This window comes from Sorex araneus, chromosome 10, assembly GCF_027595985.1.
Source record: "Sorex araneus isolate mSorAra2 chromosome 10, mSorAra2.pri, whole genome shotgun sequence".
Lineage (NCBI taxonomy): Eukaryota > Metazoa > Chordata > Mammalia > Eulipotyphla > Soricidae > Sorex > Sorex araneus.
This window is the reverse complement of record NC_073311.1, coordinates 501,432-523,690: the sequence shown is the minus strand read 5'-3', so window position 1 is coordinate 523,690 and position 22,259 is coordinate 501,432. Positions and strand designations below refer to the sequence as shown.

General features: G+C 51.2%; 1 pseudogene; it reads right to left on the bottom strand.

Annotated features, from left to right (window-relative positions):
- Positions 1-20,943: 20,943 nt before the first annotated feature.
- On the bottom strand, positions 20,944-21,037 carry LOC129399193 (U6 spliceosomal RNA; annotated as a pseudogene).
- Positions 21,038-22,259: the final 1,222 nt, after the last annotated feature.

Below are 22,259 nucleotides of genomic sequence, written 5' to 3'. Positions count from 1 at the left end.
GAGGAGGGGACCAAGGTTCCACCTCGTCATTCGTTCATTCAAGTTTCTGTCTAGAGAACGTCCAGCCCGCCGTTGGCTGTGGCTCCGAGCCTGCTTTCCCCTCGCTTTTTCCTGGAGCTCAGGAGCGACGAGAGGCAGGAACAGGCTCCAGCACAGTGTTCTCCTGAGTGGAAGGAACTCACCGATGCTTCCTGACCAGAGGCCGTCTGTGCCCTGTGTGCCCGACCAGCTTCTTGAGGCAGATGTTTGCCCTTTGGATTCAGGTTTCAGGACGGAGGAGTGGCTGCTGGAAGCATCTCCAGAGAAGGTTTAGAATGTCAGTGGACCAGGCGCTCGGGTGGGCGTATGTGTGTGTGTGTGTGTGTGTGTGTGTGTGTGTGGTGTGTGTGTGGTGTGTGGTGTGTGTGTGTGTGTGTGTGTGTGTGTGTGTGTGTGTGCGCGCGCGCGCGCGCGCGAGCTCAACCTCAGGCCAGGGATAGCCTGAGACACAGGGGTCTGCCTGGGAGGCATTTGGCCTCATTCCTGGCATTCCCTTGCAGCTCAGTAAACCTCATTCGAGACTAATTTGGGGTTTCCCCAAAGCACATGTCAGACTTTTTCTTTCCCAAGTCGAGGAAGAAGAGCACTCCAGGCACGGAGGGTGGCCAGCACTGGGGCGCACGTCACAAAGCACTGCTCTGAGTCCAGACAGTTCCCCAGGGCTGCGGGCCCAGCCCAGTGAGCAGCCTCGCAGCCGCAGCCGGGGGCCTTCTTTTGTTTGTTTTTATTTGTTTGTTTGGGCCACAGGAGTCTGTGCTCTGAGGTCACCCCCCCAGTCCTGCTGGTGGGCTGATCGGCCAGGGCAGCTGCCTCAGCCCACTGAACTATCTTCCTGACATACATACGGGCATTTCTTTTATCATTTAAAATAAAATCCCCCTTTCCTTCCTCTCATTATGGCTGCAGCAAGTAGAGTCCCACATGTGGCTATGGTGCCACCAGAGTCCCACCTGGCATCTGGGTGGCGTGAGGAGCATAAACCGTCTCACACTGTGAAGTTTCTGATTTGATGTTGCCTCGCTAGTTTCAAGCTCTTGGCTTGTACTTTTTTTTTTTGGGGGGGGGTCACACCCTGCGATGCACAAGGGTTACTCCTGGCTCTGCACTCAGGAATTACTCCTGGCAGTGCTCGGGATGCTGGGAATTGAACCCAAGTTGGCCGCGTGCAAGGCAAATGCCCCACCCGCTGTGCTATTGCTCCAGTCCATTGTACTTGTATTTTTAATGTTTTCCTTTCCGTTCCTTTCTTATTTTTCTTTTGGGGGTTGGAGGGGCCACACCCAGAAGTGCTCAGGGATCATTCCTGGTGGGATTTTGAAGTCATAGGGAGTATGGGGGATAGAACCCAGATTGGTCATGGACAAGGCAATGCCTTATCTCCAACCCCTTAAATTTTAGTTTTAAAGTTGACAAGGACAGGAGAGGCAGCTCAGGGGTCAGGCACTTGCTTTACACAGGGCCATCTTCTGTCTGAAGCTCCCTTAAATAAGGGTCCTCCAGGCATCCCAAGCACAGAGCCAGGAGTAAGCCTGAGCTTACCAGATGTGACCGCCCTCAAGATAAAAGCCACACTTTAAAATAATCATCATTGAGAACAGAGGAATTGAAAGACTCATGGGAAAATCATGGGAAGATCCATGGGCTGAGGGGCGAGAGGAGGAGGAAACTGAGGCAGGAAGCTGACTATGGCTGAGGGATGGGGGTTCCAGGTCAGAGGTCAGGGGAAACTGATCTCGGGAGAGTACACGAGAGGGGCGTGAAATCATGGCCCACACATCTGGCTGTGGTTCATGAGAAAACTCCCTGGGGGTCTGTCTGTTCACAGACACACAACGCTCCCCACATGGACCACATGTTTCTTTAGCCATTTAATTAAAGCATAATATATGTATATATGGGCTGGAGTGATAGCACAGCAGTTAGGCTTTTGCCTTTCACGCAGCCGACCTGAGTTCGATTCCTCAGGCGCTCTTGGAGAGCCCTGCAAGCTACCGAGAGTATCGAGCCCGAGCGGCAGAGCCTGGCAAGCTACCCGTGTTTATTGGATATGCCAAAAACAGTAATAAGTCTCTCAACGAGAGACGTTACTGGTGCCCGCTCGAACAAAATGTATATATATTAACCATACACATATATTATATAATATCTGTATTGTATTAATATATCACTGTCATCCTGTTGCTCATCGATTTGTTCGAGCGGGTATATAATATCTGTATCATATGTACACCAGAGCAATAGTATAGCGGGGTGGGCTCCTGCCTTGCATATAGCCAGCTGGTGTTTGAGTCCAGGCATCCCCAGTAGGTCCCCTGAGCCCTCCTCCAGCATGATCCCTGAGTGCAGAGCCAGGTGGGACGTTCTGAGCAGAGCTTGGGGGTGTGACCCAAAAACCAAGTCAAATCAAAAAAAATTTTTAAACCTGAATTTTAAAAAAAGGGGGAAAGAGAAAGAGCGAGCAAAATAGCGAGAGAGAGGAAGACAGAGAGAGAGAGACAGTGAGAGCGAGAGAGAGGAAGAGAGAGAGAGCAGAGGCACTGTATAGCATTTTCCCAAAGACAAGAAGATACACAACAGGTACATAAAAAGAAACTCTGTATCCCTAATTGTGTAATCACAAAAAAATGAATGAATGAATCCTCAGGTGGCTGCTGCTGCTGCTGGACACGTGTGTGCGTTTGGTAACTCTGAGCTGCCTCCTCACCTCCCCAGGGCCCCCCAACAGAGACAGAGCCGGGGAGGTGGGGAGGCTGGGGACCATAGTCTGATGGTGAAAATGGCCCGTTTAATGCAGAGTTGCTAGCATACTTATAGAACATCTGAAGGAGGGCTGAGGTAAGCACCAGTGTGATGGTCATTTACATAGATAAACATTTGGCAGAGGAAATTCTTTTGGGGAGATCAACTCAAGGAGACACTCAGTCTCCCAGGGACAACTACATTGCCTTTATGTTTCCCTCTAATTTTATAAGTTATCAATACTAGCAGTTGTTTGGATAAACACAGTAAAAGACAAAGATCCCAACACTTAGTTCTCTGGGCTGAGAGCAAGCAAGGCTTTAAACACTTGGTTGTCTGGGCTCTGAGGGCAAGCAAGGCTTTTACCGTAAGTACCAGACTAAGTCCTCAGGCCAGTTCAGCTAGTCCTTCCCCAGGGGGGTCCTGTCTCTAAAGTTGTAACAGTTTGCATGAAAACCATGCATTTATGCTTTCTAGAATGTCCCATTTCGCTGCCGGGTAGTTTTGCCACTCGCCCCAGGTCCATTCCAGTCCCACGGCGGGACCTCCCCTTTGGGGTGTCAGGAACTACAGAAACTGAAGCCTGAGTCTAGTAGTTATGACCAACTGATTATGGCCAGGAGCAGATATATTTCAGAGTCAGTCAACTCCCAAATATTAGGAGCACAGCATTAATGGTCTTTCTGTGTTTAACCAAAGAATATTGCTCTATGGTAACATATAAAAAGGCTATAGGGGAAACAGAAAGGCAAGTACAAATATACAGCACTTCAAATACAAAGCAGTATCAATACAAGTTCAGAATTAGCAGAAAGTTTTGTTTTACAAGCAATCGAGATTGACATGGGGGACTGTGACAACGAGAGGTAAATTACAAGAGAAAGATTACAGATAAACTTTAAGTTAGGGATGCTAGCAAGGGTAATTTAAATTCCTCTAGGAGGAGGAAAGGAGACAATTCACTGATAAAAGCTAAAGCACTTAGGGTTAATATCCAACACCTAATCATCAGGGAAATGCAGATCAAAGCCATAATGAGATGATGTGCTGAGATGCATAGGGATGAAGGGAGACTCAGACACGTGTCAGGGTGGCTGGAGAGCTCGGGCAGGAGCTCAGTGCCTGGCTCTGGACGTGACAATAGCCACAGCCTCTGCAGAACCAAAGACAGACGCTGGTGCAACAAAAGGCGAGAGGATGTTTGCCTTGCACGCTTCCTCCCCCCAGTACCCCATTTGTTCCCCTGCACTTCCACGACTGGTCTCTGAGCGCAGAGCCTTAAATAACCCCTGAGCACTACTGGGTGTGCACCCCCCCCCAAACCAAACAAACAAAAAATTAGAACTAGAAGTGAGCTGCCCCAGGGTCCAGCAATTCCTCTCCTGGGTCAATTAGAACTAGAAGTGAGCTGCCCCAGGGTCCAGCAATTCTCCTCCTGGGTCAATTGAAAGAAAAAGAAATGAAATTAGTGTTTCAAAGTGATAATAACATGCACTTGGTATAATAAAATGTAACACACAATGTACATATAACAACAAGTATTGTGTAATACCACACATGTGATAAGAACATGTACATAAAGTAAACATAGAATCCCATGTTTATTACCGTTCTAATTACAATGAAGATGTAGGCCCCCCAAATGTCTGTCTCCACAAGTGAACAGACGCGATGTGAGAGATGCCCCCCATGCGCACACACACACGCACACACGTATACACACATGCACACATGCGTGCGCACACATGTGCACACACGCACACACATATGCACATGCACACACATCATTCTGCTCTGAGAAGGAAGACTATAACAATGTGGCTGGATTTTGACAGAATTATGGTAAGCAAAATAAAGACTGAGACAAATTCCACTTTTCTGTGGAATCCACAAAAAGTCAATGGCTTAAAAGAAATCCCTGTAATAGATCATAATCCACCTTCCAAAAAAGAGAAGTCCAGTTCAGGACAGGGAGGTAGCTCAAGGGTTGGAGCACATGCCTTGCAAGCACAAACTTGAGCTTGAGGCCCAGCCATCCATGATCTGTTGAGAGTGACCCAAGCACTGGGCAGGAGTACTGAGCACTGCTGGATGTGGCCCAGAAACCCAACAAACAAAAGTGAAACTCAAAAAAGAGGCAGCAAATAACTGGTCGCCAGTGGGTGGGGAGGAGGAAGAGAGTAGCCACCAGCCCGAAGGTTCAAGCCTCGTGTTATGAGCATGTTCTGGGGGTCTATGTCCAGTGCTGTGATTCGAGACAGCAAGTTAGTCCAGGTACCACAGAGCTCTGGGATAGTAGATTTTAAACGTTCTTACCACAAAAGAGAAGTGGTCATCAGAAATGAGACAGTACAGCCAGTGGGGTGCTTGTCTTACAGGTCTCAACCCAGGCCTGGTTCCCCAGCACTACAGACCATTCCCGGAGCCCTCCCAGAAGTGACCCTAGGGCAGAGAGCCAGGAGTCAGCCCTCAGCACTGCCAAGTGTGGCCCCAAACCCAAATTCAAACAACAAACAAAAAAAGAGAAATAGTAATTCTAGGATGTGATGGAGACATTAGCTAATGCCTCAGTTTATGTACTCCCACTACTCAAAAAAAAGAGCACCTCGTGATGCAAATGGTACAAAGAGATTCTCGTTAATTTCTATAGAAATGGTTTTGAGTGTTTTTAGACCCCTTAAATAGCCTTGTGGTGATGGGAACCAGGCCTGGGTCTCTTTCACGCAGAGCTAGGCTCACCGAGTCACTCCCAGGCAGGAAAACAAATCCAATCATACAGATCAACGCTTTCCTGACTTCGATTTTGCAACAAAAACCTTTTGTTTCCCTGAAAAATATTACCCAAAAGTTTTATGCATGGATCAGAGGAATGCAAGACTACCGCAGAGAACAGGGCTGAGGGTTGGGAGGCTTCACAAGAGCCCTGGGCCTTATCCTCCCGTCTTCTTCCACATCCCTCCACAAATTCCTGAAGCCCAAGGGACCAGGGCAAGCATTGATGGGATTTCAGGGCAGCAGGAGCCACTGCCCCAGAGGAAGGAGGATGGTGGCAGAGCCTGACCTGCTCACCTTCCATGGTGGCATATAAGGAAAGGCAGGGAGCTGACAGGTGAGGCTCTGTGGAGAATGAAAAGAGAGCCCTTTTCAGAAGATTATGAGTCTGGGTGTCTGAGGGGCCGTATGAAGAGGCAGGGGACTCTGAGGGAAGAAGGAACAAGCTTATTAGGCTGTGATGGCAGCAATAGCAAGTAAAACTCACACATGCATATGGTCATATACATACACATGCATATACATGCACGTGTGCATACAAACACATGCTCGTGTGCATGCGCACACATGCACACACACACAAAAGCATGCACATACACAGAAAACAGGTGGTCTCATAAGCTGTAGAGCAGAAGTGGATTCTCCTAGTTGCTCTGGGAGGCAAAGACTGGCAGACCTTCTGGGCACCGTCCGGGGGGACCGAGTTAAAGCGACTTGTAGAGGGTTTTCTTGACTGTGGTGTGGAGGTTAGGGCCCAATGCAGAGTTAGAGTTAATTGAATCACACTGCATCACAGTGTAATCTCATTCTCTCCACCTTAGTTCATTTTAGAAAGACATTGCTGGTCTCCAGCCACCTTTTATGATGATTTAATAAATGTGCCAGGTGGGGGCTGGAGAGATAGCACAGCGGGTAGGGCGTTTGCCTTGCACGCGGCCGACCCGGGTTCAAATCCCAGCATCCCATATGGTCCCCTGAGCACGGCCAGGGGTAATTCCTGAGTAACAGAGCCAGGAGTAACCCCTGTGCATCGCCAGGTGTGACCCAAAAAGCAAAAAAAAAAAAAAAAAAAAAAAAAAAAAAATAAATGTGCCAGGACACAACTGGACAACCACATGCAAAAAAATGGGCTTAGACCTTGACTTGACACCTTGCACAAAAGTCAGATCAAAATGGATTAAAGACCTCAACATCAGACCACAAACCATAAGGTACATTGAAGACAAGGTCGGCAAAACCCTCCACGATATTGAAGATAAAGGTATCTTCAAAGATGACACGGAACTAAGCAATCTAGTAAAAACAGAACAAATGGGACTACATTAAACTAAAAAGCTTCTGCACCGCAAAAGATACAGTGACCAGAATACAAAGACTATCCACAGAATGGGAAAGGATATTTACACAATACCCATCAGATAAGGGGTTGATATCAATGGTATATAAAGCACTGGTTGATCTCTACAAGAAAAAAACATCCAACCTCATCAAAAAATGGGGCAAAGAAATGAACAGAAACTTTACCAAGGAAGAAATACGAATGGCCAAAAGGCACATGAAAAAGTGCTCTACATCACTAACCATCAGAGAGATGCAGATCAAAACAACCACGAGATACCACCTCACACCACAGAGACTAGCACACATCCAAAAGAACAAAAGCAACCGCTTTTGGAGAGGATGTGGGGAGAAAGGGACCCTTCTACACTGCTGGTGGGAATGCCGGCTAGTTCAGCCCTTTTGGAAAACAATATGGACGATTCTCAAAAAACTAGAGGTTGAGCTCCCATTTGACCCAGCAATACCACTGCTGGGAATATATCCCAGAGAGGCAAAAAAGTATAGTCGAAACGACATCTGCACTTATATGTTCATCGAAGCACTGTTTACAATAGTCAGAATTTGGAAAAAACCCGAATGCCGGTAGTACAACCCCACAGAACGGATGATTGGTTGAGGAAACTTTGGTACATCTATGCAATGGAATACTATGCAGCTGTTAGAAAAAAGGAGATCATGAATTTTGTATTTAAGTGGATCGGCATGAAAAGTTTCATGCTGAGTGAAATGAGTCAGAAAGAGAGAGACAGACATAGAAAGATTGCACTCATCTATGGTATATAGAATAACAGAGTGGGAGACTAACACCCAAGAATTGTAGAAATAAGTACCAGGAGGTTGACTCCATGGCTTGGAGGCTGGCCTCACATTCTGGGGAAAGGGCAACTCAGAAGGGATCACCAACTATAATGTAGTCGAAGGCTATGTGGGGGAAGGGAGTTGCGGGCTGAATGAGGGCTAGAGACTGAGCAGTGGCCACTCAACACCTTTATTGCAAACCACAACAGCTAATTAGAGAGAGAGAACAGAAGGGAATGCACTGCCACAGTGGCAGGGTGGGGTGGGGTGGGGGGAGATGGGTTTGGGGAGGGTGGGTGGGATGATGGGTTTACTGGTGGTGGAGAATGGGCACTGGTGAAGGGATGGGTTCTCAAACCTTGTATGAGGGAAACATGAGCACAAAATTGTATAAATCTGTAACTGTACCCTCACGGTGATTCGCTAATTAAAAATAAAAAAAATTAATAAAATATCATTGTTCTAAAAAAATAAATAAATAAAATAAATGTGCCAGGAGAAGCTGCACCTGGTCCAGGTGAAGTCCAGTGGGTATGGAGACTTGTTCCTTTTATTTCAAATGAGGGAGGCTTCCCTGGAGCAAAAGTTCATGGAGCCATCGGCGACAGTGTAGGTGAGCAGGACCGGAGCCGGTAGTACAACCTCACAGAGCGCCAGCCCCTTTCTCGGGCTGTGGGCACAGCTGGGCCTGCCTGCCATGGCCAGCAGTGTTGCGCGCCGCTTCGACCAGTGAAGAAACACGCAACTCTGAGATCCTTCTTGCCGCGATTTATTCAGGGACTTTCCATGAAACGGGAAGAAGGGGAACGGGAAGGAGGAGGAGGAACGAGGGAGAACCTAAGGGGGAACCCAGGGAACTCCCTAGCTAGGCAGCCTCCTCCCTTATATACTTCTCCCTGCTTATTTGCCCCCAAGTGTCTGCAGCTGATAAACTAACCACAACTTGTAGGCGTGACAAGACATCCTGATTCCCCATCAGGTGTTGTTCATGAAGCACGGTGCAATCAACAACAGGTGTTCACGAAGCACGGTCCCGTGGAGGCTCTCCACAGTTCCCCCTTTTTGTTTTAGAACAGCAAGTCTGTGTAGTGACCGACCTCGGCCCCCTTGGCCTTACCAGTCATTGTCATTGGGAGCCCTCTGGCTTGTAGGTCCCTGTCTTAGGTTGGTCCAAGGGTCAGGTGGGGTATAATGCACCCTTTCAAACTCCTCAACTACAGGAGGTCCCCTGCAGTTAAGGGCTCTCAGCTGCATAATACCTTTGCTACATCCAGCTAGACCTGATTGTTCTAGGCGAGATTGTTTCATAGTTGCAAGCCAAAGCTGCCGGGATTGCTGTGCTTCCAAGGCCGCGAATGCCTGTAAACACCACGCCTTTGTAAGAAGTTGTTCTTGCTGCATTTTGTATAGACACCAGGCAAAAACCAAAGCAGTGAGAAGCGATAAGGATAGTACTGCTCCCACCCCCGCCCACTCTTGAATGGAGGGGACTTCTACTCTGGTCTTATTAAGATGGGTAAGGAAGGGATTAAAGCAGGCCATGTTGTAGCAATGGCCCAGAAAGCTGCTTCTTCAGCTCGTACTGACACAGGAACCAGGCTGAGCAGAAGCACCAGTTTGCACATCTTGGTCTACTGGGGGCGCAGTCTTCCGTGTCAGGCGTTCAGGAATCCACACTGGTTCTGCCCTGTCCTGTGGAAAAACACAAACAGAACCCCTGGCCCAGGGCCGCGCCATTCACCAGAAAGGATATGGGTGGAATTATAGGGGGTTACAAGAGTATCTGGAAGCCCTCCAAAGTATTGCAAGCAGTCCTGAATACCAATCATAGCCAAACAGGCTACAGCTGCAGGGTATAACTCCACGGCTTTCGCCGGAGAGACCCTAGGATGAATCCACAGAAGGGGTCCCTCCTGCCATAGGACTGCAATAGGCTGCCCGTATGTTGGGAGCACACAAAGTAAAATGGGAAACTCAGGCTGCACGCGTGTATTGCCAGCAGCAGTAAGAGCTTGCTCAATTTTGTAAATGGCTTCTCTAGCTTCAGGTGTGACAGTCCGTGGGGAGGAAAGAGAGGGATCACCTTGAAGTATATTGAATAAAGGTTTTCAAAGTCATAGTTAGGTAATTTAAGGTATCCCCTTATCCAATTAATGTCTCCCAACAAACGTTGAAAGTCATTAAGTGTGTGTAAATGGTCAAGCCGAAGAGTAATCTTTTGAGGACGTAAGTGTCCGGCTGACAATTGTTGATTAATTAAGGCTTCAGCTGCATCTAATTTTTCAGAGGATAAATGCCACTGTGGAACCCACACTGTTAACCATGTTAGGGGGATGATTTCCACAGCGGCCCCTATAATAAATTTTGATCAGTAGGAACAGCAATAGGGCACGAAGAAGTGCAAAGCCTAACTTCCATCTTAGCTAGAACATCTCGTCCCCAAAGGGAAAAAGGCAAATTAAGTATAAAGGGCTGGAAGCTATCCCGGTGTCCCTCATCATCCTTCCAGGTGAGGTGATGTGCGCTCACTTCTGGGGTACTGAGGTGCTCCAGGCCCTGCAACTGCTGAGCAGAAGCCTGCGTGGGCCAGGCAGGAGGCCAATCCTTAGTGGTCTGCTCCAGTGTCAAGGAGTCCCATGACCCTTTTTCCTTCTACTATTAATTGCATCATGGGTCTGGTATGCATACCTAAAGCAAGAAAAGCTCCCTCAGTTTATTCCTGATTAAAAGCTCTTCTACCATTGCATGTCTGTCCACCCACGGCGGGAAGGAGAATAACTTGGGCAACAGGGTCCCCTGGGCTGATGGCAATAATTCCGCGAGGAGACTCAATCAGGGCTCTAACACTTTCAGAATGGTTGGGATCAGTTATACCAGGATATACACACAAGCCTTTAAAAACTGTTTCAGGGGAGCCTATTAGTAATCCTATAATTTCACTTGGTAAAGGGGCTAGTTTCCCTACCTCTAAAGTCTGTACTCCCATTTGCGGAGTGAGGACCATGGGAGTGACGGCTCGTAGGGTCACAGCGGGGGAGGCCTTAGAGGCTCCCCCGTGTCCCTGGGGTGTAGCAGAGATGGGTATTCCTCGGAAACTTGAGCCGCCCCATGTATTTGAGGGTCCTTTAGCAGCAAGTATCGGTCACTATCATGTGTCGCAGCTTCCTCCTCAATAGAGGGGTCAGAATCCCCATTAGCCCGTCCCTGCTGAAATTGACATAGTGAGGGATAAAGAGACGGACGGGTCACAGATGGTTCTCGGGGCCTTCCTCTTTTTTGGGGCGCGTCCCTGCATTAGCGGGGTTCCCCTAGAGGCCTTGCTTTCCACGTCCGAACCCTCCTCTAGCTCAGAGGCTGTAATGCCATGACGGCTGCCTCTGTCCAACAGTTCCTTCGCTGTCTCTTCTAATACTTCCTGTCCCGGTTGTACGGTCTTACCGCACTTCTGATAGAAAGCAAAAGCGAAAAAACAAAAGGAAAGGCAAGTAAAAACCCAACCTGCAAACAAAACATACACATCCATGGATTTTACGGTCCTAACTCACCACAGGAACTTTATTGTCACAACTTTCGTGAACTTTATAGTCCTGACTCACCACAGGAACTTTATCGTCACAACTTTCGTGAACTTCATCGGCCTGAATTGCAGCAAGTTCTGAATCGACCAGAGGGTACTGGAGGTCGGGTTCCCCTTACGGGCCACCAGCTGTCGCGCGCCGCTTCGACCAGTGAAGAAACACGCATCTTGGAGATCCTTCTTGCCGCGATTTATTCAGGGACTTTCCATGAAACGGGAAGAAGGGGAACGGGAACGAGGAGAAGAAACGAGGAGAAGAAACGAGGAGAAGAAACGAGGAGAAGAAACGAGGAGAAGAAACGAGGAGAAGAAACGAGGAGAAGAAACGAGGGAGAACCTAAGGGAGAACCCAGGGAACTAACTAGCTAGGCAGCCTCCTCCCTTATATACTTCTCCCTGCTTGTTTGCCCCCAAGTGTCTGCAGCTGATAAACTAGCCACAACTTGTAGGCGTGACAAGACATCCTGATTCCCCATCAGGTGTTGTTCATGAAGCACGGTGCAATCAACAAGAAACAGGTGTTCACGAAGCACGGTCCCGTGGAGGCTCTCCACACAGCAGGATCTACAAACTTGCTTTACAGCATGTCCTGAGACCTCAGTTCAGCACGTTCCCTCCAGCAAATTCTCCATTGCTCCCTGCTCGTTGTGCAGAGGGAAAAGGTTTCAGAGGAAATAAAACTAAAAGGGGACTGGGGCAGGGCACTTGTCGTGTGCAAGACTAACTACGGTTACGTCCCTGGCACTGCATAGGGTCCTCTGAATCTTCTAAGCATCACCAGGAATAAGTCCTGAGCACTGTAGGGTGGAGTCCAAAATACAATAAATAAATACATACATAAATAAAATGCTATGCTGAGTTTTGGACTATCCGTCAATGCTCAGCAACCAGCTACCAGCACTCAGTACTTAGTACTTATCACTCAGCACTGAGAACTCAATAGCCAGCACTCTGAAGGGTGGCAATCCTGCCGGCCACATGCTGGGAAGCTGCTCTCCACATTGGCCTGCAGACGCTGCCCCGGGGGTCCCGCCCAGCTCCACTGCCCGACTGTGGGAGGCAGGTGTTTGAAGAGTTGGCAGAGAAGGGTGGATGGGATCCAAAAGACAGCAGGAGGGCGCCTGCCTTGCACATGGCCTACCTGGGTTTGATCCCGGCATCCCATGTGGCCCCCCAGCACCACCAGGAGCACAGAGCCAGGAGTAAGCTTTGAGCATCGCTGGATGTGTCCCCCAAGCCTCTCACCTGCCCAAATTTAGAAACAAAAATCAAAACAACCCTTTCTGGTCCCACGTCTCCTCGGTGCGTTCTCTGCCTGCCCCTCAGAACGGGTCTCCCACTGCGTGTGGGGAGCCTGTCTCTTCCCACCAGGGAACGTGTCTCTTCACTCCTCAGTGCTTGGAAGCCCTTGTCGACTCCCCAGCACTCCCCGAGTCAGCAGGTGTGAGGGCACCTTGGGGAGAGACCAGGGTGGAGATGACATGGTGGATTCCATGGGCCTTTCTAGAAACTTCAAAAACTCTATGTCATGGCTGCATAGGAGAGAACTCTGGTCCATCAGGAGCGTGAAGTGCAGTGACGGCCCTCTCCTTTCTTCCGTCTCCAGCTCCCCACGCGCCTGACCCACAGCGAGGCCACAGGGAAGGGAGGAGAGCTGGAGCCCCACCTCCCCACCTGACCCTCACCTACCTGCACCCAGACCCCAGGCCTCCTCCCGCCTCCTCCGACCAAAGGTGGGGCCTCATTAAGTAAGTCATACTGTTCCTCACACCTTTTTTTTCTTTTTGGGTCACACCCAGCAATTCATAGGGGTTACTCCTGGCTCTGCACTCAGGAATCACTCCTAGTGGCGCTCAGGGGACCATATGGGATGCTGGGAATCGAACCCGGGTCGGCCGTGTGCAAGGCAAACGCCCTACCCGCTGTGCTATTTCTCCAGGACCCCACCCTTTCCAATTCAGGCCCATTTCCTCAAAAAGGTCTCACAGATACATAGAAAGAATCGCAGGTACAAAGGCTGAGTTTTCTCAACAGCTGCATTTCTTAACGAAGAACTGCTGCCTGGTGCGTATCTTACATCAGCCTGCCATGGGGTAGTGTGCCAACGACGGCCCTGCGGTGCTCGGGGTTATTCCTGGTGCTGCCCTCAGGGGATCATGTGGGATCCTGGGAATTAAACCCGGGTCAGCTAGGACCCCATCCTCCACTATTGCTCTGGCCTCTTGTAAATAGCTTCCCAGATTCCCAGAGCGTTGAGCCCAGCGGGGTGCAGCTGCTGTGTAATGATGCCACCTGGTGGTGCTTCGTGGTAAATCCCAGCCGTTTTCCATTGCTTCCCCAGTCCAGGGACTGCCCTGCCACCTCAATGAAAGGCGAGAATACTGGGGCCAGAGAGATAGTGCAGCAGGTAAGATCCTTCCATTTTGATTTCCGGCGACTAGGGTCCTTCAAGCTCCTCCAGGAGTGATCCCTGAGCACAGAGTCAGGAATTAGCCCTGAGCACTGCCAGCTGTGGCCCCCAAACCTAAAAATAGGGGGAGGTATTTGAATCTTGATATCCTAATTTAGAACCCCGTGCTCTTCCTATAATCTATCAGTGAAGAAAGGTGAAGATTTTGGAGGCGTGTACCCCGTGGTGCTTGGGGGCTATCTCTGGCTCAATGCTTGGGGTGCAAGAGAGATTCTAGGGAGCAGACCCAGGGCTCTTGCATGAAAGCCTCCACCTGGTGAGCATCTACCCAAGACTCGCAAATTTTACATATTTTAGAGAGAAAATAAGGGTGAATGTCAACATTTACGCCTCTTTTCTTATTTTCTTTTCTTCACTTTCCTGAATGTCGGGAGTCCGGGAGCCCCTCTTTCCCACAGAGCACCCACCAAGTGTTTCTTATGTGAGCAGGAGGAAGCCAGTGGCCCTGCAGTCAAAGTGGGGGGTGGTAGCCTGGATCTCAAGTAGAACAGGGGCGTCAGCAGTGCTAGGAGCGGGCGAATGGCAGTCGCCCCAGAACCACAAGGGCTGGGCCTGGGATGCTGCTGTATCGGACAAGGTGGGGTCATCCCCCTGAAGTGTCCCTCTCTGCCCTGCAGTGTGTGAAAAACCACACAGGCTGGGGAGAGGGTCCCCTCGGTGGGGGGGTAGATGGCTGCATGCAGGACCCCAGTTTCATTCCTGGTTCATTCCGTGGTTCCCTGGGCACTATCAAAAGTGATCCCTGAGCACTAAGCCTGGAGTAGCTCCTGAGCACTGTTGGCTGTTGCCCCCCAAGACAGAAAAAAAGATTACTTTTGTTTGTTTTGTTTTCAGTCTATACCTGGTAATGCTCAAGGGTTACTCCTGAGGGGCCGGAGCAATAGCACAGCGGGTAGGGCGTTTGCCTTGCACGCGGCCGACCCGGGTTCAATCCCCGGCACCCCATATGGTCCCCCAAGCACTGCCAGGAGTAATTCCTGAGTGTAAAGCCAGGAGTTACCCCTGAGCATCGCTGGGTTGTGACCCAAAAAAAAGCAAAAAAAAAAAAAAGGGTTACTCCTGATTATGTGCTCAGGAATTACTCCTGGAAGTGCTTAGGAGACCATACAGGGTACCAGGATTGAACCTAGGGCAGCTGTGCGCAAGCCAAACACCCTATTCACTATACTATTGCTCTGGCCCCAACAACCATATTTTTCTAAGGCTCATTTATGTCCACTTTCCTAGGAAAGAGTGAAAGGAAGAGTCTAGTGATCAGAAAGTAAACATAACATGACTCAAATGGGGAAAGACTTCTACCATCTTGGGGACTGTAGTTACTGGATCCAAAACATGATTTTCTGGGTGTTTGGCCTGTTTGGCGGCCAAACTGGGCAGGGGCAGGGCTTCCTCCCGACCCTGTACACCTGGCAGGGTGAGGGGACCTTCTGCAGTGCTGCATGTGCAAGACAAGTGCCCGAACCCTGCACTATCTCTCCGGGCCCATCTTTTTACTTTCCTTTTTGCTTTTTCTTGGGTTTAGAGGTTACCCACAAGAGCTCTGAGAGGCAAATCCCAGCTCGGTGCCTGGGGGTCAATGAGGGGAAGGTGCTCGGGATGAACCTGGGCCTCAGCATGTGCTCAGCCCTTGATGTCTTCTTCTCTTGTTTGAGGGACGTGGGGAGGAAGCAGGGTGAGGGCCACACCCAGCACTGCGCAGGGCGCCAGGAGCAGCTGTGCAAACAGAGCAGGCGACTCACCCACACACTCCCCCCCTGACCCCACGCCTGCCCCCAATCCTGGCTCCTTTTCTTTTTCTTTCTTGGTGGGGTTGAGGTGCACCTTGGGGTGCATTCCAGCCACACCCATCCCATCCTTTTCTTCAGGGGGAGCCCCCCTCTCATCTCAGGGCTAGGGGCCCCTCAGCTCCTGCTGCCGCTGCATCACTCCTGTGCGATCTACTTTGGGGGCGCCATGCCTTGATGTGGGGGCAGAGAGTGCTGTCCCAGCTCTGCCCCTCTCTGTGGGGTAGGCCCCAAGTCAGGATGTTCTTGGGGTCATACATCAAGAATCCCATCACTGAGAGCAAAGTTTTGGCGCCCACAGGGTTCCCCTGCAGGCAGGACATTGGGACTCCCTGGCCAGAACATCCAGGAGTGACCCCTTCACACAGAACTGAGACCCGCTGTGGCCCCAAAACCGAAGAAAAGAAAAACAACATCAGGGAGGTATGGGAGGCAGGAGTCAGAACCTGTAGCATCTATTTGTGCCCCTTGGCTGCAGACCCCTACGAGCACAGAACTCAGGGGTGCAACTCAGGGTGAACTAAGGACATCCCTCAGGTGTCCCCTGAGAGGATGATGCTCCTGGTGCCTTGGCCATGTTTGGGGGAGCCATGCACATGCTTTGTTTTCTTTTGGGGGCCACACCCAACTGTGCTCAGGGCTTACTCCTGACTCTGTGCTCCAGGATCTCCTGGGATGCTCAGGGGACCACATGCGGTACTGGGGATCCAACCTGCCTGCCTTGTGCAAGGTGAGCGCCTTCCCTCCCTCCCTCCCCACTGCCGGCATAAACTTTGTGTCAGCAGATTCTCAGGGACTGACCATGATGGGGACCCCTAATCTTGAGACTCTCAGCCTCTCAGGACCTTTCACCACTGTCCACTGGGAGCCTTGAGACCATGCCCCGCTGTCTGCCTGGCAGGCTCTGTGGGTGTCTGGGGTCGGGGGTGGGGGGAGCAAGGGGTTCCTACAAGCTGTGCTTCAGATTTCAAAAGCCCAAAGGAAATCATGCATTTGCCTCTATGAGGGTCCCAGACTAAATGAAACATTTGTTTTTCTTTCAGGCTGGAGCCTGGGACTCCTGCAGTTATCTTGCCCAATCAGAGTCTCTAATTGGCCCTTCTATGTCCTTGATGAGTAAAACTCAAAGCAACAAATTATTATTCAATTTTTGTTGCTGCTCCATTCTGCAATCAATGTGTGATTCACTCGTTTTCCCCACATCTTGTAACCTTTTTACATAAATTGTAATAAAAAAATTTTTTTAAGGTTAAAAAAACACCTTTCGAGACTAGATACAGGCTTGGCAGGCTGGAGGCCAGGTCGAGCCCAGCGCGGTGTGGTCCCCAGCCTTGCCGGGAGCAACCCCCACGGAGGCCCTGAACGCCACCAGGTGTGGCCCCAGGACAGCAGAGAAGCAGGCATTCCCTGGGGTCACAGAAGGCGCCGCCAGTCCCGGTGACGGACGGAACAGCCAAGGGTGTTCGCCGGGCACGCGGCGCACCCAGGGTCAATCCCGGGCGTCCCATGTGGTCCCAAGTGCAGAATCTGGAGGGGCCCCTGACAGCTCCAGGGGTGAACTAAACGTCTTTTAAAAATGAGAGCAAAAGTGATCGTGCGAGCAAGAGGGAAGGACCTGGAGTCCGCAGAGGGGGCGAAACTCCTGCCTTGCGGGGGTTCTCCAGGGTCGGGACTGCGGGAGGCGCCCACCCGCAGTGCCGAGCTCACTGCTGCGAGCACCGGGAGTCCTGGAGTGTGCGCCACTGAGGACGCCCAAGGCCCTGTGTGGTCAAAGGAACGGACCAAAGTGAAGAGAAAGCGGGTGAAGGCCTTGGGGAGGGTGAACTGGGGGAGAGGAGAGGTCCGGGTGACTGGGGGTCGGCGCAAGGACAGGCATCTGCCTTTGCTCTCTGCCGCCCCCTGCAGGCTGGAGCTGAAAGCCGGAGAAGGAGCAAGGCGCTAGTTAAGAGCCAACATGACCTCTCACTTCCTCATCCCTCAGACTTCTTTCATTTGGGTGCTCCCAGCACCTCCCTTTAGAGCCAAAGAAAGGCCCCTCCTGGCCTGGCGGTTGCATGAGACCATGGCCAGTCATGGACACGTCCGGGAGAAATCAAGGTGCTCGCAGGACGGCCTCCCTGCAGCTCTGGGCGGGGGCTGGGGCTAGTGGGCAGGCAGGCGAGGACCGCTGCCCGGCTTCCTGCAGGGGAGAGAGGGCCGCGGGCTGGGCGATCTGATTTGTCCAGGCCTTCCTTGGTCATGGGGGAGCCCCAGGTCGGAAGCAGGCAGTAGAGGGGGGTGGGGGCAGGGACAGGATGCCAGGTGCCACGGGCATGGTGCCACATGGGGTCCCCGGAGTCCAGCCAGGAGCGACCCCAGAGCACAACCCGGTACAGTCCTCAAGTCTAACCCTGCTGCCTCAGAATAAAGTTCTGTTTATTCACCAGAGCAGAAAGCCAGGGACAGCCTCTGAGCACTGCCACATGTGGTCACAATGCAAAGCGAAAGCTGCAGAGCTGTCCCTGGTCTCTTCATTCTGTCACCAGACCTGCCCGTGGTTCAGGGTCTCTGCCTAACAGGTGAGAGGACCGGGGCTTAGCACAGCCTGGACCTAGCCCAGGTACCCCACGGGACCTGCACCCTGCTGTCCTGATTTCCTTGGTTTATGGAAAGTGGCTCTTGGCCAAGAATTCTGTGAGGCTCAGAAGGACTTGAGGGGACACAGAGACTGAAAGAGTGTCTGGGGTACTTCCTTGTCCTGTGGGAGGTGGGGGGTCAGAGGCAGGGACTGAACCATGGCCAGTGAGACTGGAGTAAGAGCACAGCAGGTAGGGTGCTTGCCGAGCACGTGGCTGACTTGGGCACCACCAGGAGTGATTCCTTAGTGCAGAGCCAGGAGTAACCCCTGAGCATCACTGGTGTGGGCCAAGTCCTCCTCCTCCTCCCTGAGAAAGGGAAGGGGGTAGAGAAAGAATCTAGAGATGCTTTCTCTGGTGCTCTCTGAGCAGAACCATTAATTCTGTGAGGCAGTTTCATGCCTTGTTCCTCTGCATCAGCGGGAGCGTACCTGGGTGTGCTGGGGACATTCGTACCTGACAACGGAGGGAAGGAGACCCCACGAAGGCCTGACGGGCAGAATGCTGGCTTCCTTCAGGGCCAGGGGCTCTTACCCGACAGTATTCCTCCACTGTGAGGTGGTGGCCGGGCCTGGGGGTCCATATGTGAAGTCTGAGCTCCTGTCCCGATTCCTCTTCCTGCTCACTCTGAGAACAAGAATCACCTGGGAGAGCAGGTGAGTCAGACCCTGAGCCCCGTTTCCCATGCTGGAATCTGGGTCATTGCCAGCCCGCTCGAGGCCAAGAGAAGAGGTGGAGGGCCCCAGGGGGCTGCTGTCTCTGACAGTTCTCTCTGCCTCCTGGGACATGGTTGTCCTGGCAAGGTTCTGTGGCCCCGCGTGAAGACCTGGTGAGCAGGACACGGGGCATGGAGAACTCACCTCCTGGCCTCCTGGGACCACGCAGGGCCAGCTGTGACTGGGTTGCTGGTGGGCTGAATTCTACCCAATCCGGGACTCTGGCCACCTGCTGGGCCCCTTTGAAGTGGAAAGATTCTGTTCAGCCACACTCACTGGCTTCAGTGACGAATCAGCTTGACGATGGTTTTGCTCTTTTTTATTTTGGTGGCGGCAAGGGGTGCACACCGTTGTGCTCAGGGGTCACTCTCAGAGGGGTTCTAGAGTACATATGGGACACCAGGGGTTAAACTTGGATCGGACACATGCAAGTGCCCTCCCCACTGTACTATCTCTTCAGCCACAATCAGTTTGACATTTTGTTGCTGTTGTTTTCTGCAGTGGATTCAGCTGTGCCCTTCGAAATGTAGACATTAATTCATCATTCCTTCTCATTAAATGTTGGTAGAATTGAGTGAAATCAAACATTATCCTAAGGGGAAATAAAACTCTTTTAGAGGTCCTGATCAGGACAAATCACGGCATCGGTCAGTCAGTGCCCGACCTCTGGGTTCTGCCCAGGCATGTGGCTTCCAAGCCAATGAAAAGAGCTTGTCTCCAAGCTCATCGCTCTGTTCCCTGGTGACAGAGACTCCGGTAAGGGAAAGGAACAGAGGTGCTGAGAGAAAGTCCCAATAAATTATTAAGTGGGAACTCTTTTTAATTTAGGAAGAGTGTAGGCCACAGGAGAAGACAGCACAGGGTTCAAGGACCTTCTCTATCACCACCGAGGAATATTTCCTGGGAAGAATTAGGGCAATGAAGGATCATTTTCTTGAGCCCGGGATGGAATCTCAGTCTTTCATGTCTTGGCCGTGTGAAAACAATGAACCCAGCAACAGTCCCTTGGAGGAAAAATGGGAGCCAGAATGTGTGGGTGATTTCCTTCCTGGGGCCGGGGAGGCTGGAGGCCTGGGGATACCCCCTGTGCTCCCTCCTGCATGGCAGACCCACCCTGCCCGCCCCTTGCCTCTCAGCTTCGAAGGCTGGGGGGTTGGGGGAGCACCTCCACCTTGCAGGCACTTGCAAGTGTCCCCTCCCTACCTCACAGGCTTTAGGAACTGCTGGGTCTGGCCCTGTGAGCTGGGACACAACTGTCTTCTTGTCTTGGTTCTTTGTCTCCACTGCCACCTGCCCAGGCCACATAGGGAGGACCTGAGATGGCTCCATGCATTGTGCTCACCAGATTCCCAGCATGCACTGTCTCCTGAGCATCACCAGGAGTGACCCCCAAGCACTGAGCAAGGTGTGGCCCCCAAGTTAAAAACACAAGAAACCACAGGCAGAGGGGCCTGGGAGATAGCTTGGTATGTGGTGCCCAAACCTAGCATAGGTGAGGCCCTGAGTTTGATCCCTGATAGCCTGACCCCCATCCCCAGGAAAGCTGGGTGGCCTTGGTGGTCCCCAAGATTTCCAGTGGCCCTGAGCACCCCAGCTCTTGACAGGAGCTTCAACCAGCAGCCCTGCAGGGCTGAGAGCACACTGTTGAAATTATGATTCACTGAGGTCCCAACCCTCCAGAGAAATCTGTGCCTGTTTCCAGAGAGGAAGTGCAGGTGGCACCTCGGGAGGTGCCATGAGGACCACAGAGGGTGACCCAGAACGCAACCATGACAACAGAGCTCCTCCTGTGGGTTTTCTTTTCTTTCTTTTTTGACTGATCATCAGTTTATTTGAAAACTTTTAGGTTAAGTGACCCCATCTGGCATGTCATGCAGTTTAAGCAGCTGGAGACTAGTGCAGTTTCTCCAGAGATGTCCTCTTCCCGCCTATCCCCTGCAGGTGCCTCCTCCCCGCCCCACTCCCTGGCTGGCCCCTTGTCTTGTGCAGTACCGCACCCTTATTTGTGATTTTTTCCCGTGGCCCCTGAGAATATCCAGGGGAACCATATGGCCCCTGGTTGAGGAATGCCGGTCTAGAGTATCTGAACTTTAAAAATATGGAATGCTTCGCAAATTTGCACAGGGCCCATGCTAATCTTCTCTATATTATTCCAGTTTTAGTGTATGTGCTGCCAAAGTGAGCACACCCATGGGATTTTCTAGAGAAGCTTGTGCAGGAGCTTTTGAGGAGGGCCAGAGCGACAGGTCAGCAGGGAGGGGCTTGCCTTGCACCCAGCTGACCCAACTTGCAAACAGTTTGATCCTCAGCACCCCGTATGGTCCCCTGAGCACTGTCAGGAGTGTCCCCTGAGTGCAGAGCCAGGAGTAAGCCCTGAGTACTGCCAGGTGTGACCCAAAACTAGAAAAATAGAAACTAAAGCAAACAGGATGTGAAGGACCCCAGGGTGCCAGGAAGCCCTGAGCTCTAAACCCTAGTGCCTGTGCAGATGGGACGCAGCTGGTGGGACACACATGCTGGTTGTTTCTATGATTCTGTTCCCCTGACACACCTGCCGAAACCATATGTGCCCCCAAGGGGCAGGAAGGCCTGATGTGGGGTGCTTTTGTCTCCGTCCTGGGGCAGGGGCCTTTCGGGTGGGGTGCCTGAACCCTGGATCTCAGCAAGAAAAAAGGGTCAGCGCATCAACATTTCTGTGCCTTAAATCTTTTCAGAAAAACATCCAGTGTACCTGGTTCCCACAGGAGGTCTCCGGAGAGCATGTGGTAGGAGCATAGAGTGAAGCAGGAGAACGTACCATGTGCTGCTTAGATGTCGCAATTCTGTGAGGTTGTGTGGAATCAGGCCTGACACTGTTCGTGTGTGGAAACATGGGGACAGGGCTGGTGAGTGGACAGTATAACCAAGACACGACCAGGGCAGCAGTGAGCAGACAAACCTTCCCATTCCCTTCTGTCCCTGAAGGCCACCATCCATCTGCTTTCCAGCCTTTGTCCAAGATCACGTTGGAATTTTCATGCATGAAATTCATTCCACATAAACTTCTACATATGTGTGGAGCAACAAAAGGGTTTAATTTAAAAGACGTAATTTGGGGCCGGAGCGATAGCACAGCGGGTAGGGCGTTTGCCTTGCACGCGGCCGACCCGGGTTCAATCCCCGGCATCCCATATGGTCCCCTAAGCACTGCCAGGAGTAATTCCTGAGTGCAAAGCCAGGAGTAACCCCTGAGCATCGCTGGGTGTGACCCAAAAAGCAATAAAATAAAATAAAATAAAATAAAATAAAATAAAGACGTAATTTAAAAGACTGACAGCACAGTGGGTAGGGTGTTTACCTTCCATGCAGTCGACCCGGGTTTGATTCCTTGTCCCTCTCAGAGAGCCCGGCAAGCTACTGAGAGCATCC